This window comes from Vicugna pacos, chromosome 11 (genome assembly GCF_048564905.1).
Source record: "Vicugna pacos chromosome 11, VicPac4, whole genome shotgun sequence".
Lineage (NCBI taxonomy): Eukaryota > Metazoa > Chordata > Mammalia > Artiodactyla > Camelidae > Vicugna > Vicugna pacos.
In genome coordinates this window covers 67,972,670-67,990,758 of record NC_132997.1, presented here as the reverse complement: position 1 = coordinate 67,990,758, position 18,089 = coordinate 67,972,670, and the positions used below count along the sequence as shown (strand labels likewise).

The 18,089-nt window shown below is 41.5% G+C and overlaps 1 protein-coding gene and 1 long non-coding RNA gene across 2 annotated transcripts in view; one reads left to right on the top strand and one right to left on the bottom strand.

Annotated features, from left to right (window-relative positions):
• The window catches only part of CH25H (cholesterol 25-hydroxylase), a 219,663-nt gene extending 212,060 nt beyond the window's left edge, over positions 1 to 7,603 (top strand). The window contains exon 9 of the mRNA XM_072971583.1: positions 7,008 to 7,603. The gene's annotated coding sequence lies outside the window, so the exon portion shown is untranslated. The remainder of the gene's footprint in view (positions 1 to 7,007) is intronic.
• Positions 467 to 15,740, bottom strand: LOC140699356 (uncharacterized). The gene is made up of 3 exons (XR_012077484.1): positions 15,626 to 15,740; positions 2,418 to 2,537; positions 467 to 803 (listed from the first exon to the last, which is right to left on the bottom strand). It is a non-coding gene; the product is annotated as an uncharacterized lncRNA (long non-coding RNA).
• Positions 15,741 to 18,089: the final 2,349 nt, after the last annotated feature.

Sequence of the window (18,089 nt, the reverse complement as noted above, 5' to 3'; positions counted from 1 at the left end):
GAATTTGGGACAAGTCTCTATCTTTGCAAAGAGAACAGGAAGATTTAGGATGCAGAGATGAACAGGACATGGGTTCTGTCCCCTAGAATAATTCAGGCAGCCAGTATAACCTATGGGCTAATAATGTGGACTCTGAAAGTCAAATTCTGGCCTCACAGCTATTAATTATATGAGCAGGGAGCAGTTCCTTAGTTTTTCGGAGCTTTTAGTTTTCTGATCTGTAAAAAGAAGATGATAACAACGTACTTTATGTGCTTATTGTAAGAGTGTAGGGCGTTGATGGAAAGGATCTGACACACAGTAATTTCTTGATGAATACTCGTTCCTGTTAGCCTTGTTATTGACTTAGAAGAGGCAAAATTGCTAGGAAACCCAAGAGGGCAAAGGCTTACCTCTAGCTTCAGGTACCATAGAAGGCTTTACGGAGAAGCTGCTGCTACAGGAGCACAACTTACCGTGGGCTAGCTGGAGAGAAGACTCAGTTTAATAAATTCCCCTCACAGGGTGGTCCCCAGACACCCTGACTTCAAGGTTCCCTGGCAGTAGTGTGAGCGGAGCTCTGCTGCGAACAGACCGAGCCTAATGACTAGACCCAGCTCTCAGCATGAGCCTAAAGGCTTTGTTCTTTCCTTTGCAGTTGGGTTCCCAGGTTCTGATAGAACGGAGTCTTTTCTATAGTCTTCCACCGCTGATGGATGAGCGCGGCTGAGACACAGGCTCTCCCAGTGTCCACAGAAAACAGGCTTGTGCAGATCTGTTGAGTGCCAACAAGTGTGTGGACTGTTGTGTTTTCTCAGCCTCAACTGTTTGTGTGAAAGGGAGAATAGGGACTTCTTTTAGCATTTTAAAAATAATTCAGCCCACAAAACTGTTAATTCATTCGATGCCAAAGATGCCAGGAATAAGTTTCCCCTTTGGGATTCAGAGAAAGACGTTTTGCTGCTTATTCAAAGGAATCTGAGGGGCATAGACAAAACTCCCTAACCCAGAGCTCAGCATCTCAAACAGTGTGAGCATCCTCTACAAACATTGGTATTGGTTTCAGCCTCTGAGAAGATCTAATAACGTTTGATAAAAGAAATAATTATTTAATTTTCAAACCTCAACTCTACCCAAGTGTCTGGATATTTATATTTTGCTTTATTTAGTGACACATTTTCAAGGAATTCTGTGTAACTTTTCCACCATAACTTCTTAATTATGAATACACATTTTGAAATATCAAGAGAACATAACTGTATTAATTTAAAATTACAGGCAGTCTCAATACTTAGCACATATTTTAAACAATAAAATACAATGTCACTGAATTGTAATGAATTGAGATTCATTATAGATATGATAGTTATTTTCAAATCAGTGAAGAGGAAGTGTAGTTTAGCTAGAGAATTACAGAATTTGAGGGCCAAAAACCTGAATCAGATCAGTACAGTGGAAGGGTTATTTCAGTGTGATGGATGCACATACCTTTTGCATGACTTTCAAAATGAACCAATATATTGTCCTTGACCTTATCAACTTCTCTGAGACTAAACACTTCCCTCCCATCTTTCCTCCGGCATTAGTGATAATATACACCTTATTTATTAATATATTACTTAAATGTTATCTATTACACATTATGTAATTACTATGATTAATAAGAATAATTCATGATAATAATCTGTAATCTACCAAGGACGTAAGAATCTGGGGCTGGGGCATCTGGTCCTGGCCTCAAGCTTGAAAAGGACCTTGGATGTTGGCAACAATTAATTTGGGAATTTAACAAAGAGGAGCCGGATGAAGTCTCTGTCACAAACATTGCTTCTCAGTTAAACTGAGCTGTAGCTGTGCCGTGCTGTGGTGCGGCACTGTAGTGTTAGGGCTGTGATAACAATCCTGTGCACAAGTACGCATGAATGTCGCTACAAATGCACTGATTCTACTGCTAATACTGCCCGGTACTGATGCACCCAAACCTGAGGGGAGAAGACAAGTTCGTACTGCCATAACTGTTTAGTCTCTCGCAGTTTGTGTCCTTGCTTTTATTGTAGAATAATTAGTGAGAGTCCACTCTGTGCCAGGCACTGTTTCGTGTCCTGGAGATGCAGCCAGTAGCGAGCAAAATGGAAGAAAATTTCCTACTTTTACGGAGTTTAAAGTCCGGGGGGGGAAGCAGGCCTGGCCCCCGCTGAGAGCCCGGAACCCGCAGATCTGTTTTCTGCAGGCTCCGTCTCTCCCTTTCTGGGCTGCTGCCTGTACTCTCCCTGCCTTCCCCCCTGAGATTCTCGTAGGGCTCTGGGAAACCAGGAATGACAGGAAAGCTTTTGTTATGTCTAATCTGTAATGAGCAATGAGTACTTTTTGTGTCCGAAAAAAAAAAAAATCACAAGCCTATCTTCCTTCTCAACTGTTTTCCCTCCCGAGGCTGGTACCTCACTGAAGCGTCAATGGTGACCTGCGAGAATCTTCTTCCGTCCTGAGTTTACCACCTCTCTTATTATAGATTCAGCAGTCTTCCTCACATGTCTTAAAATACCCAAATGTTCAAAGATCTAGAAAACGTAGAGGCAGTATCATTGTTTGCTCTTTAGACAGTTGTCTTCTTTTGTTAACTGATAACTTAAAACAGTATTTTACTTTGACTTCAGTTTCTAATTTAATGGGATGCTAATGCAACCTGTGATAATAAAGACAGTGAGCACTGAACAATTTCCATTATCTCACTGTACTTTCAGAATAAATGTGTCTTTTCCCCCACTTTGAAGATGCAATTTGGAGAGCTGAAGAAAATTGCCCATGGTCACAAAGCCAGCAAGTCGCTGACTGGGGTTTGAAACCAGCCCTCACTCTAACCCTCTGCTGTTTGTCCCAGAAGGTTGACCTGCTCCTGGCAATCACTGAGAATATTCTTTTAAAAGAGGACCACATCCCACATACTTTTTTGACCCCACAGCTTTAGAGCATTAGTCAAGTTTCCCCAAATGCTTCCTAATTAGAAGAAAAGAGATTTATTTTACCAAGCAGTCTTATATGAGCTATACCAAGGTCAATGGTCAGGTAGAATTTCACAAAAACACTTTTATTAATTAATAACCATTAACTGACCTATCTGTCTCCCCCGAGGAATTCATTTTGAAAAAGCCCACCAACATTTAATACATTACATGTTATGGTAATTGCTTTTTTCTGTATTTTCAAATTAATTGGGTAGGGCATTAGCCTCAGTCTCCCTTTAAATACATAAAGCATCCAGTTTCAAGTGCAAACTCTTTGGACATCTATTTTGGGAAAAAGATCAAGAACATTTTTCTATTTGCTGTTGGTTTCCTAAATTGGGGTCTTGAGCGCCTAGTTTCTTTACCAAAGATTCAAGCCAAATGAAATAGCGCTTTAGTCGGGTTATATTTAGAGTTCATCTCATTGTCTGGTTGAGTCCCGGCTTTAAAATCTAACAAAAATTTGTAGCTCTGAAGGTACATGCTTTGGCAAAACACACAGATAATTATACGTGAACATATATGTTTTTGCATTTGATCTGACACAAACTAGCTTGCCAGGTGACTGTGGTTCAGTTGCAGAAATGAACATAGATTTTACTCAAATGTCTTTAAATTAATCAGGGCCATTTTGGGTTTGTTCATTTTAAGCACTTTGTACTCAAACAAAGAATGGCCCATGTTAAAGAGGCTTTGGGCACAGGGGACAGGGATTATCACAGCTTTGCAACCCAAACAGGACCCACAGGGCACACTGTCTTACACCCATGAGTGCTCGCTACACTGATGAACTGGAATGAAGCTGTACATTTTTCTTTAGAAAAGGGCAGTCTCTGGGACTGCCACTCCCTCTTCCCATCAGGACATTTCACTTCCTGTCTCTAAAGCTGTTCAGATGGGATGAGGCCCTGGAGCTCCCGGAGGGTGGGAATCCATTTGGTTCAAGGCCAGGACCGCTAGGGTCAATTTCATGGGCTCTGTCTCCACAGCAGCACCTGCAATTATCCCGGTGAGGGATTTCTGACTCTGTGGGTCACACAGAGGGAAAGGGGGCTTGGGGATGAAAGGGAAAGTCCAAGCAAAAAGAAAATAGAAAAATGAAACCTGACAGTAAAAATTTATTTTTGGAAAGATCTAGGACTTACAAAATTGGCTTTTAAAATAGAACAACCACAAACACCATATGAGTTCAGTCTGCTTTAATCTCCTGCAATGGCTCATCTCAGTAGCTCAGCCCTCACACGTACCACACACACTTGGCCACGCTGACAAAGACTGAAAAGAGAACCCTTTGTCTCCACCCCATGGACAGCCTTTACGGAACATCCAATATGGGATTTGCTCATTTTGTGTTTGTATTTGTCCTTAGTTGTACTTATTTTACCACGTTAACAATCTGAGGAAAAAAAACCAAATAGTTCAACTATTATTTTACCAAGTTGGAGGGGAGAGATCCATTTAAGCAGCTGAAGTTGTAAACTTTATGAAAAGTGAAAGTAAGAAAAAAGCCTGCCTTCTCCAGCTAAGGCATTCTGGAAAACCCTTTCCTGCCCAAATCCACAGTTGTCTGAGAAGGGCTTGCAACTCAGTCTCCGTCACTCATGAGGGTGGCTATTATTTGTGCCCTTCATGGGAGAGGGCAAGGGAAAGACAAAGTTTGTCATGACACTTTGTTGTCTTTTGGTGGTGGAATCCCAATGTTAGACGCAAACTCAGACCTATCTCTTTTCAGATTTTGGATTCAGAAATCTCAAATGGAAAATTCTAGAGCTGTGCAGACTGTCTAATTTGGGGACTATCCAAATGCAAGCTTAATAATCTGATATGATGACCTTCTTGGCACCACTTAGTATCACTGCAGGCTGAGTTGTGCTTAGCTAGAACTAGACTTGTTCAGACAGTCCCAGCATTGCTAACTGATTGCCCTCTCTGACGAGTAGGGCTGGAGCTCCAAGGAAGACTTGGGATAAAAGTGGTGATGGAAGTCGGAGAACACAAAGCAATTTGCTGCCTTCAAAATCAGTGGAGAGGACCATCAGGTCACCAATACTTTTCTGGGACTTCAGAGAGTTTCTGGAGAGTGGAAGTAGGAGATGAAGATTGGAGGGAGGCTTCTTGGAGAAATAGATCTACTTGAATGGAGTGGTGACTTTGTTTGTGAGTGAAGAAAGAGCTGATAAGCATCTTGGTCCAAGTACACAAAAGCAAAACTTTTTCTTGAGCATCATATCCTGCATTTTCAGTCAACATAAGGGATTTATGGATTGGCTGAAAACTGAAAACACTGTTTGATCTCTGAAAATGCATCTAAATTCATCTTCTTTCATTATCAGTGTGGTCTGCCATCAGCATATTTTCAAAAATGCCTATTTCCTAAAGGATTAGAGGCATTCATTCATCATCAAGGCCCAGGTGGAGTTGAAAATTTACCAACATCCATGTGAGAGATACTGAGCACCTGCTATGCCCTTGGCATTTGATAGACACTGGTGATGCCATGGGGAAGGGTCAGAGTCCCTGCCCTAACCGAGTGAGAAAGGCGGGTATGGATGAAATAATCATCATAATAAACTATTACAAACACTGAGATATATTAGAAGGGAAAGGTTTAGTTCTCTTAAGGCCTATAACAAGATCTAGTCAGGAGGGAGTGTGGTGGTCAGGGAAGGCTTCTGAGAAGCTGATCATCTCAGAGATCTGAAAAATCTGAATAGGAATAAACCACCCAAAATAAGAGGATGAGAGATGAAGTCCTAGGCTCTGGAAGTCTCCTTTGTACGATAGAAAATATGGCATTCTGGGCGGGTTGTTTCTTTTCAAGTAGAGACATCAAAGTTACGTCGACACAGAATGATCAGGTTACAACATGGGTTTAGGCACAACTGATGCCCCCAACCTTTTTTTTTTTTTTCTCAGAGTGCTCTGTTTATTCCAGGATGTGAAAATATTCATTTCTTCATTTCTTCCAAAGCAGTTTTTTTAAAAATTGAAGTATAGTCAGTTACAATGTATCAATTTCTGGTATACAGCATAATGTTTCAGTCATACATATGCATACATATGTTTTCACATTCTTTTTCATTATAAGTGACTACAAGATATTGAATATAGTTCCCTGTGCTATATACAGAAGAAATTTGTTTTTTAATCTATTTTATATATAGTAGTTAGTACTTGTACATCCCGAACAAAGCAGTTTTTTTTAAGATGGAATATTGACACTAAAGTCAAGAAAGTTTTTTGGGGACATGAGAGGAATGAAAAGGCAAACAGGGCATTAGAAAAATCTATTTTAATCTTATGGAAACAATGTATTCCAATTTCCTCCACTCCTATCACTTAGGATTATACTTGTTGGTTCAAAAATCAAGATCGTACCTCCAAATTGTCTTGAGTGCTATTCAATGTGAGGGCAAAAATAGAAAACCCTGATAGAACACTGATAATAGCTTTCCAAACCCTTAACCCTTTATGTTTCCTGGGATGTTTCTTCTTATTCAGAAGGATCTACCCAGACACATTTTCCATTTGTACGTAGTCTGGGAACAAAATTAAATAATGTCATGTTTTACCCCCAAATGCCAAACCCATACAAAGTTCTGATGGACAGAAGCTTTTCCTTCTGTAAATATGAGAAATCTTCCACCCACATCCACTTTCCAAGAAGGCTTTAAAAGGGGTGAATGAGGAACAGGGAGCTGCAGGATTTCCACAGCACATACTCATTCTGTTACTAGAAAAGAGGACAGAAATTCCTAAATCAACAGTTGCCTGAAACATTTTTAGCAGAGCCTCATTCCAGGCCAGCCAGTGAGAATTAAGCAGGAAAAGACTTTCTGTGACTCAGAAGCTGCCTTCCCTTATAAAGTCAAGGTTCTCTGGAGTGGTATTTTGACTACTTTGGGAGGAGGGGTTGCCTGCATCCAGTTCTCTGAAGAAGCCAGAATTTTCTGTTTCTCTCTACCAAAAAAGTACTCCATCCGCAAATATGTGCACATAACACAGACCTTGCCTGCGTTCTTTCAGGTCAGCGAAGTGCCCGTGTTACCAGCATCCACCAGCTGGGTTTTGGATAAAGTTCTCGTTGTCATGGATTCAGGAAAACAGATATGTTTCATGGCTCTATTATGAATTTTAAACCCAAATGACCCAAGATCCTGCATGCTGACTTCCTGGGTTCCCATGCCAGACATATAAAAAAATTGCTGCAAGATAAGGAAGTTCATTAATGCATAGATGGGACCACACGGAAACATAATAAAATATTGTAATTAGTCAGATATTCTGGATAAATGAGAGTTTCTAACTCTAACATATCTGAGTTAGAAGTTTTCAAAGACTTACATACGCATTTAATATACCACATACAACTTGTACACAAATAATTATATATACAACCTTACTGAATTGAATACTTAACTTCTAAAGAAATGTCAGGACCATGTTACACCTTCAAGGCACAACTGGAAAAATCTCAATTATTGTGATATATTACAGTGAAAAAGCACTTGTTGTCTGGACACTGTCATTGTTTGACTTCTGGATAAAATATAAGCTTGCGGTATGATGATAATACCAACAAAATCTTGAGGTTCACTTAAAAAACTCAAATTTATATTTATGCTGACTAGAGTCCCAAGGTGGGGGCGGGGGTGGGGGTGGGGGTGGGGAAGACTGGTCAACCCTCTTCTTATTTTTAATTTAGTGCTGATTAAAATGGATTCAGAGGATAACCTTTAAAAATTGTGAATCACGATGTTGTACCCCTGTAACTTGTCTAATACTGTATATCGACTGTACTTCAATAAAAGAAAAAGAATAAATGCCTAGAGAAACCAGATATATCACCCAGGAAAAAAAAATAAATAATCTGGGCTCAGGGGCGTGACCCTCCATGGCTTCTGGACTGGCTGAAATAATTCACAGAGATTCAGCTTGTTTCTCTTTTATTGGCCTTTACAAGACTCTGCCCTTTACAAGACTCTGCCCTAGGGTAAGAACACAATGAAACAATTTGTTCTACTTTATATGGTCATCTTTCATCTTTGGAAGTTTAAGATGAAGGTTCTTAGGCTTATTTGTGTGTTTGAAGGTTGCCCCGATTTGCACTTGGGGTGCAGACAACGCGGACTGTGATCAAAGGCAGGTGAGTGTGGAACTGGGCTGAGGAACGTTCTCCCGAGAGTCACCAGGATTCAGTATTCCACCGTGTTCTCTCGTCAGTCCTCACGACAACCGGATTTATTTCGGTTTTACAGATGAGAAAACTGAGGAGCTGAGACGCCGGATGGTTTGCGCAATGACTCAGGTTAGGTTGTTGGAGGAAAACCTGGCATTGGGATCCAGCTTAATTCCAAGGCCCATACACTTTCTCCTACTTCGTGGTGCTTTTCATCATAGAGAGGGGAAGTCTCGGCCTGTTCCATCTACCTCAGATTCCGAGCAGGCTTTAAAGAAGTGGGAGTTCCTCAGTAGGAAATTACCCTATAGGGTCTCAGTTTTGTTGCAAAGGGAAGCGAATGCCTCAAATTCCAAATTGCAGCTCTTAGAATTCTTGAAGCATCCAAAGATATCTTGCAGGGTCCTTCCTGTTCGCTTTCTTTTCTAGGGGCTAAAGTATGCCTGATGCTAAAAACAGAGTGTTGTGTAAACTCCGGGTCGACCTTGGCACTCAGCCTGCCCTCCCTCCCTCAGCGCTGATCAGGCCACTTTGCTCTTTATGGGATTTTCTCATTCAAGCCTCAGGATCCTCTAATGGAGCCCTGAGTACCCAGTGCTTCCCACGGCATTCTGGAAAACACGCAGTTAAGTGTCTCCGACACCTGATACTCAGCTCAATTAATCCTCATTTAGGTGACCACTGATCCTATGCCCCCTTGATTGGCCCTTTCTAGTTCTCAAAACACTTGAACAGTTAATGTCTTTCTATAAATTCCATCAGTTCAGGAACCTGCGCAGTGGTTGAGCAGGTGTCATTGTCATTCTGCAAATGAGGAAACTGAGGTGCACGTCACACATGCAGCCAGTGGACAATAAGGTACCGGCTCCTGGGGCAGAATTTCAGCCACCGTATCTGGGTCACACTTTCCCTCTTGTGAAAACTACCAACCTCCTTGGCCTATTACCGCATAGATGTCAGCAGATGAGTTTATCCTTTATATTCATATTTTCAAATTTAATTTTTCAGTGAGAGAGAAGTAGACGTAAAAAAGGGCATTACAATACATAGGCCCACGTACTTAGAGTTATGGATGACAAAACCAAGGCCACAGGGGTTAGTGAACTGTTCAAAGCCACACAGGTAATTAGTGACGGAGCCTAAAATAGAACAAAGGCTTCCAGTCTTGCCCAGTTGCCTTCCCATCTGTGGATCTGCTCTCTGAGGACAAGTGTGTGGTACCCGCAACCTAACGAGAGATGGTAATGATCATGATGAACTGACCTACACTATTTTCCTGCACTTTTAGAGTTCTATGTCACATTAGCCCTCGACTCTCTGCCCCCAGTGCTTCTGGGCAGCTTGTTTATATGCACACCTCCAGGCCTCACGCCAGAGAGTCTGGCTCAGGTGAGCCCCAGGAATGTACGTTTTGACAAACTTAACAAGTGATTGTGACAGCTAAGGCTCTCTAAGTTTAAGGCATGCTTTAAGAAACTCTGCTTTAATTCACTATTTTCAAGGACTGGGATGGGAAAACATTGGTTAACTACATTTAAAGGACAACTTGCTTTTTGTCAGGCTGTCCCAGAGACCAGTTACAACTGGTCAGCAGCAAATCAGCCCAAACCAGCGGCGTACCATAAAACAGATTTTTCCAATGAGTCTGCTCTTCCTTGAGTAAGGCGCTCCTCCTGGGAAAATCTGCCCCTTGCGGAAGTGGAAAGAGAAGCCTAATGGCCCTGCTTGACTGCTTTGCCGAGTGATCTGACATCCCACACTGTGGTCCAGCGTGCTTGGCCGAGGGCTCTGTTCCGAGCACTGGTTTTCAGAAGTGGATGTCTACTGATACATCTAGTGTGTGACCTCCTAAGGCCGGGATACTAGACAGCCACACCCTGTTTAAGGGAAAGAGGGTGATGCTGTCATGTTGCAATAATCCTGAAATGTGCTAAAGAAATTCTAGAGCCGCAGGGCTGCCTTATCGTATGCATCTTAACTGTTCTTTTCTTAAAACGTATTAGGAAAATGTTCTGAAAATAACAATGTCTGAGATGGTCATTGCAGCTCTTTTAAGGTTTGCGGAGAAATAGGAAGTTGCTTGACTGCATTCCTGAGTTCCTACTCTGTGTGGAAGTGCCCTGTGCCCTCGGGGAATAACCAACACTCAGGCCGCCCACGAAAGTTTGCAACCTAATGGGTGCGGGGCCCACATGAGAGTACATCAGAGCTTGTAACGAGGAAATGTGCCGAGGGGATCACTGGAGTGATAGAATATTCTCCATGTGGAAAAATTAATCTAAGAAGCTTTATTTGAGCGGGCTTTTGAAAGAAGGCAGGAGCCTGATTTAGCAGGATAAGAAGCAGGAAGGTATCTCAGGCTCTGGAAAAGGGGCACATGAAGGCTCAGAGGCTGCATGGTAGGAAGTTTGGGGAAAGAGGAAACTTAGGACATTAAAAATGTAAAGCTTGAAGTGGAGATTGCAAGGGGGCAGCAGACGGGGAGGCCTGGAAAGAAGCCTTCTTTGAATGTTCTTATTCTCTTGAGAGTTGAATTCTTGCAGCTACATAGCAAGGAAGAGGCCAGTTGGTACAAAATATGTAGACACTATAGGCATATCTAAAATATTCTTAATTGAGGCCTCCCCCCAACTAGATTTGTTGCCCTTTTGCCCCCTATTCTGTGTATCTTGTAAAGCATTGTTTTAAACTAACCCTTGAGAGTAATGCATACTTCTGCTTCTCCCTTTTTAAAATTAATAATCCATTGAAAAATGCTGGAGGGTGGAGTCCCTGAGAGCACTGGGGTTGTGTTTGGGCTGGTCATTATTATCATTTGTACCTCAGTTTACAAACTGAAGTCCCCCAGAAAGGATTGATCTAGCCTTCTTTAATTTGTGTGTGTGTGTGAATTAATTGTCATCACTTAAAAATGTGGGGATTGCTCCTAAAAAATCGCAATTTGCTTTCTCTTAAAAAGTGGAAAATCTAGGCTCTCTGAACAAGCATGCCAACAATGGACGGGAGCTGAGTGGTGGCTGAGCCCTTTACAGGACACCTGGGTCCCCTGTTCATCAAAGTTACCATTTGGCCTTTTCAGTCATTGTTGCCTCTATAGGCATTTAGCTTTGCAAAACTTGCTCTCGAGCTTGGGATGTAGATGACTGACACGTGGCAAAAATGTCATATTTTGCATACTTAAAGAAATGTGCGTGCATATTTTGCATATGGTGCATACTTAAAGAAATTAGGAAGTAGAAAGATCAACCAATGCGGTGGTAATAATTCTGCTGTTAATATTTTCTAGAGCACCATCAGCAAAGCCTCGTCTCCAGGCTTGTGAAGTTCACTGACTGGTAATGCCTGGGACTTTCTCGTTGAGATTTTGCAAACACAGTCTGAAGATAAGCATCTCTGTCACTGTCTGACAGAGAATGTCAGAACTAGGAGAAAACTGAGAGACAGAATAGCTCAAACTTTCATTTCAGAAATAAGTTATTGAGATTTGGTGATGTACAGATCTCAAGTCCCAAGGCATAACAGCTTCTTGGTGGCAGATTTGGGACTGGGCAATCCCTACACCAGGAGTCTTTTTTTTACACTGTGGCTATTCTTTGCTCGCCTGCACGAAGTTTTCCTCTGATGTGTGTACATCAGCCAGGTTGGGGAAAAGCGTCCCGTGGTTACAGCTGTGTATTGCATATTTGTAACAGTGAGTATGTATTGATCTTTCTCATTTGTTTTAAGGAACAGAGACAGGCAGTAACATTCACCCAAGATACTTAGTACACTATCACTCATATTGTATCAAAAGATTGGAGAGTCAAACAGTTAAAGGGTACCTAAAAGTCTCTTCAAATTTCCCACATAGTACAGGAATCCATTCTACAATAGCCCTGAAACCGTCTTGCTCCCAATTAATTAATTCAATGGATAGGCATTCTCCACTTCATATGATAATTTGTCCTCAGTGTTATTGGGGTGTTAGAAACGTTAACCTAAGTTTCTCGGTGAGGGGGAAAGAAGTCTGTTTTCTTGTATGTGTAACCACTGGTGTTAGTTATACTTTCACAAGGAACATGAAGACAGCCACTCTCCTCTGTCACATCAGTTCAGTGCATCAGGCATCCTGCACGCCTCCCCAGGGTCCTTTCCTTGGACTCCCTGGGGTCCTAAGCCTTCTCAGTTTCTCCGAGCACTTCCTCTCCATGTGGCCAGGCTGCTGGGCCTCTCACAGTCCTCACACCATGAGGCTCCTCACTGCCCATTTCCTGGATCATTAAAATGAAACACTTTGCTGATCGATGCCTTGAGAAACCAACAGGTTAAGCCTCTAACTGCAAATTTGCTAAAGCCAAACTGGGATCCAGATGGCAGAGACTTTCTGTGGCTTATACACAGCAGCAGTAGACTCTCCCCTTAGTGTGACTGTTTGTTACCAGTTCAAGGTTTCCATTTGTGACGAGTGAGTCTATGGATTATTATTCACACCATAAACTCTCCCAACAGTCCTTGTGCCCAAAAGCTTGCTGATGGTCCCATCTTCAGCTTGCCTTTCCTGTATTACTTCTCTGAATTTGGTGACTTTCGTAAAAGTGCTTCCTTTTTCCACCTTCCTGAGTAGGAACATGGTTGTGTTTCTCCTGTTGTATGTGTACTATGTTCTTCTGAGAGCTTTGGGAATGTCTCGTTCCTCCAAGAATACAGTTCTTAATTTAAGGAATGGATATATTAAACAACAAGGCCCTAATATACAGCACAGGGAACTATTTATATCTTGTAATAAACTATAATGAAAAAGAACATATATGTATAACTGAAATAAATAGATAAATAAAAAATAAAGAATGGATAGATTAATAGTACAATTAATGCCTGGTACAAGCTAATGGCTTAATAAGTGGTTTTGGTTGTTGATAATGCTGTCATAGCTCTGAAGTGCCCTGTACTGTTCCTGTGCCATGTAACCCTCTCCACACGACCTTATGTGCCATGGGGTCCTTGGCTCCACTATGACACCTTTTCTCTAGTTGACATGGCTGATCCTTTCTCCTCTTTAGCTGACTCCTCAATGGTGTGTAAGACTCCAGTCCAAAGCATGATATATATTCTCCTTGGTATGTTTTTTTTTTTTGTCTCCTGCAACATGCTGGGTTCCAATTTCAAAACACTCCATGGTGATAATATCAACAATTCTTTATTTATCCACTGTTGTGTGTCTAGAGGACCCAAGACTTGGTTTCTAGACTAAATAAGTACCTATCAGTTAGTCTCCAAGGAAGTCCAGCGAATACGCCCATTCCCCATGTCATCCACACTCAGACAATCAGAGAGTCATCAAATTGGAAGGAACCCCAGGACATCATGTGATCTTGCCCTTCAGTCCAGTGAGTCCCAAATTTCAGTATGGATAAGAATCACTGGGGAGTCTATCACAAGGAGATTTCACGCTGGATAATTTATGTAGATACTCTGCCCTCTGTAGATGGCATGTAGCTCCCCTTTCTTTAAGAAGTGTGGGCTGTGCATAGTGACTTTCTTCCAAAGGGGATAGTGTGGAGGGGTTGGGAGAAGAGTAACTTTACAGTAGAGGAACCTGACCAGCCTCAGCCAAGAGAGTAAGATTAACATCAACGGTGATAAATGACCTTGACAGCATGCGCTTTGACATGAAGTGATGAGAATGGCCCTTTACCTCTGGGCTCTTCCTCCCTGACATGTAATCTCAGTCTAATTAGGACAAAAACTTCAGACAGTTCCCAACTGATGGACATTGTACAAAATGCCTGACTAGTTCTCCTCAAAACTATCAAAGTCTTTAAAAACAAAGTCCAAGGAACCATTACAGGCAAGAGGAATCCAAAGAGATATGACAGTTAAAGGTAATGTGGTATCCTGGGTGGCATCCTGGAACAAAACAGGGGAATTAGGTAAAAACTAAGGAAATCTGAATAAAGTATGGACTTTAGTTAAGAACACAATATCACTGTCGGTTCACTAATAGTGACAAGTTACTGATGGGCCGTATTAATGTAAGAAGTTAATAACAGGGGCAACTGGGTGTGGGGTACATGGGATGGGTCGGTACTATTCTGACAACTTTTCTATAAATTTAAATCTATTCTAAAATAAAAATTTTATTTTAAAAACATTGTTCTGGGGTCTTTTCCAGGGATTTAGATTTAGGCGGCATGTCTGGGTGCGAGACAGTTCAGGTTTCTGTTCTATTAACACACGCCCATGTTGATTCCGATGAAATCAATTCACAGACCATGCTTTGAGAATCCTGGCTTATTCTGAAGTTTCTCATCCTTAGCTGCACTTTGGATGCCTGAACCACACCCGAATGTAATGGATCTGGACATTGGGAGTTTGTGAAGCCCCTTCATGATTTAGTTCTGTTTAAAAACCACTGACCATACTGTGCTGTTCAATATGGTAGCCATCAGCCACATGTGTATATTAAATTAAATTAAAATAAAATAAAACAAAACATTTGTATGTGGTAGGCAGACGAATGGTCTCCCCAACACGTCCACATCCTAATCCCCAAAACCTGTCAGTGTGTTATCAGATATGGTAAAGCAAAACAAATCAAAACAAAAACAGAACCAACTGTGCAGATGTGATTAAGTTAATGGCCTTAAAATAGGAAGATTATCTTGGATTATTTGCAGGGCCCAGAGGAATCACAAGGATCCTTCTAAGGGGGAGGCAGGGTGGTCAGAGTCAGAGAGAGAGAGATTTGAAGACAGAGCAAGGGACCATAAGCCAAGAAAAGCAGTGGCCTCCAAAAACTAGACAAGACAGGAAAATACATTGTCCCGCAGAGCTTCTAAGCCCAGTGAAACCTGTTTTGGATTTCAAGAACTGTAATGAAATAAATATTTGTTGTTTGAAGCAATTTTGTTGTAGTTTGTTAAAGCAACAACAAGAAACTAACACAGGGCGTCACATTCTTCTGGTTAAGAATTTACCTCTGCCCCATTTTTTTGTCTGAGGCAATGTCTCTCTCACCTCTAGATCTAACTTTCTTCTATGGAATACTCAATGAAAATAATAGCTAATAATTCCATAGTGTCCTTCACGATCTAGGCAGTGTTCCAGGAACTTCTCATTTATTAACCTTTCACATCTCATTAACACCCTGTGATAAGATATGATTGTTAACCCTATTTTTCATACAAGAAAGCTAAGGCAGAGAGAGGACACAGAGCTAGTAAGCGATGGACCTAGAACTTGAACTCTGAGTCAAAAATCCCTTGTATATTGCTCCAGAAATTTCTGCCTTTATACAAAGACCAAGTCAGAGGGCTGTCACTGCCCTCCTTCCTTATGCTGCAGGTTGCTTCTCACATTTAGTGTTACAAGTGTCTTCTCTTATGGGAGATTCTATGAACATCTCAGATGTTTAAGTAAACAGGAACACTACGAAAATAAGCACCATCTACGGAGTATTAACATATCCCCAAATGCCAGCCTTTACCTTCCCACGGGAGGCGTCAAATCAAATTTGCCATCAACAAAATTCCTGATTTTGTTCAAGTGAAGAACACGACAGAACCTGGCGAATCCCTGCAGATGCGGTTAGACTGGTCACTGTGCCAGCGTGGTCTGGACGGGTTTGTCGGCTTGGGCTGTCTTGGTAGAACTCAGCCCTCGGCTATGAGAATTCCAGAACCTGGAGAATTCTGAGAATGAGAGATGGAAAGGCTGCCTTGTTCTCACTGAGTCTTCTCAGACAAAATGCATTTGTGAGCTGAGCAAAATGGCCGGTGAGTGTGATTTGTCGAGAAAAAAATTACTGTAGCCCAGATTTTCTACAGTAGCAGAAAAATCATTTTCCTAGCCAGGCACCCGTGTTATATGGATGCTTGCTGGTATCGACATGGCCTGACTTAAATCTATAGGGTGCTGGGGGTCAAAGAGAATCAAGAAATCCTTAGGCAATTATTGAGCACTCACTGCTTACTCAGTTCTGGACTGGGCCCCAGAGAGGATCAAAGTTGTCCCAGATCTCAAGGAATTTACAATAACTCATTGCTGGATGATGTTACCAAGATGGAGTGTGCTGTTTGTAGAACGACACGTCTGGAGATGATTCTTGACTGTGCTTACAGCCAGGAACTTATTTTACAGTTTTCTTGAACTGCAACCAAGTCGTCAGACACTACTGTTTTTCTAATTGCCCCACGACTCCTTGGATACATGGCTGAGAGCCGCAGAAGATATCCGGCCACTGGACTAGGGAGTTCTTTGTACACATACATGCTTACCCAGTGCTGCTTTCTCTTACCAAAGAGACTTGGATGGGTAAGAAAGTATAAATCTCAACCCAGACAGGGAGACCATTTAATCACCTGCTCAGAAATTTATTTTCAGTTGCAAGTCCTCCCTGGTTATAAAATTAACAAAGGAAGGAAGGAAGAAAGTAAGGGAAGAAGGAGGAGAAAAAAAAAACTTGTAAGAAAAACTAAATCTTAAACCATCTTCTTGTATTTCTCTTTATGTCATCATATTCTTTTTTTTAACATTTTTTATTGATTTAAAATCATTTTACAATGTTGTGTCAAATTCCAGTGTTCAGCACAATTTTTCAGTCATTCATGGACATATACACACTCATTGTCACATTTTTTTCTCTGTGATTTATCATAACATTTTGTGTATATTTTCCTGTGCTATACAGTGTAATCTTGTCTATCTGTTCTACAATTTTGAAATCCCAGTCTATCCCTTCCCACCCTCTACCCCCCTGGTAACCACAAGTCTGTATGCTCTGTCCATGAGTCTATTTCTGTCCTGTATTTATGCTTTGTTTTTGTTTGTTTGTTTTTGTTTTTTAGATTCCACATATGAGCGATCTCATATGGTATTTTTCTTTCTCTTTCTGGCTTACTTCACTTAGAATGACATTCTCTAGGAGCATCCATGTTGCTGCAAATGGCATTATGTTGTCGGTTTTTATGGCTGAGTAGTATTCCATTGTATAAATATACCACATCTTCTTTATCTAGTCACCTGTTGATGGACATTTAGGCTGTTTCTATGTTTTGGCTACCACTAATTATCAGAGAAATGCAAATCAAAACTACAATGAGGTATCACCTCACACCAGTCAGAATGGCCGTCATTCAAAAATCCACAAATGACAAATGCTGGAGAGGCTGTGGAGAAAGGGGAACCCTCCTACACTGCTGGTGGGAATGCAGTTTGGTGCAGCCACTGTGGAAAACAGTGTGGAGATTCCTCAAAAGACTAGGAATAGACTTACCATATGACCCAGGAATCCCACTCCTGGGCTTGTATCCAGAAGGAAATCTACTTCAGGATGACACCTGCACCCCAATGTTCATAGCAGCACTATGTCATCATATTCTGATCGCTCTCAGGGCCATGGCTGTACACCACTATAATCAAGGGGGGAAAATGACTTAAGAATCAAAAAGGTGACCACTAAAACTCTTATTTTTGGCATTTAAAGAAACATTTACTTCCTAAAGCTATCAAGGACTACACAGACACCGCTTGAGACAGAAGTGGGGCGGGGGTGCTACCTCTGCTCAAACTGCCCTCTCAGTGAAGAAAAGATGGCAGCTTCGCTTCCCGTGATCCCTGTGACAGAGGTGATGAATCCCCGGCGCCCAGCGTTCTGTTCTACTGCATAGGCATCATGTTTGAGCATGCAGACAGTTGTGTTTCCTGGTTCACAAAAGCTAGACACACTTGACATGCTTGAAAAATACAGTGAAATCTGTTATCATTTAGTCTTAAGCTATATAAAATTATATAATAATCATTAGTGCAATTTCTCAAAGATAAGTGTGTGTGTGTGTGTGAGAGAGAGAGAGAGAGATGGGTGTGGTGTGTATTCCATAAATCAGACAGCTCAGAGACGGTCACATGAGGGAAGAGCTGGCCACAGCTGTAAAATAGAGACATTCATCCTG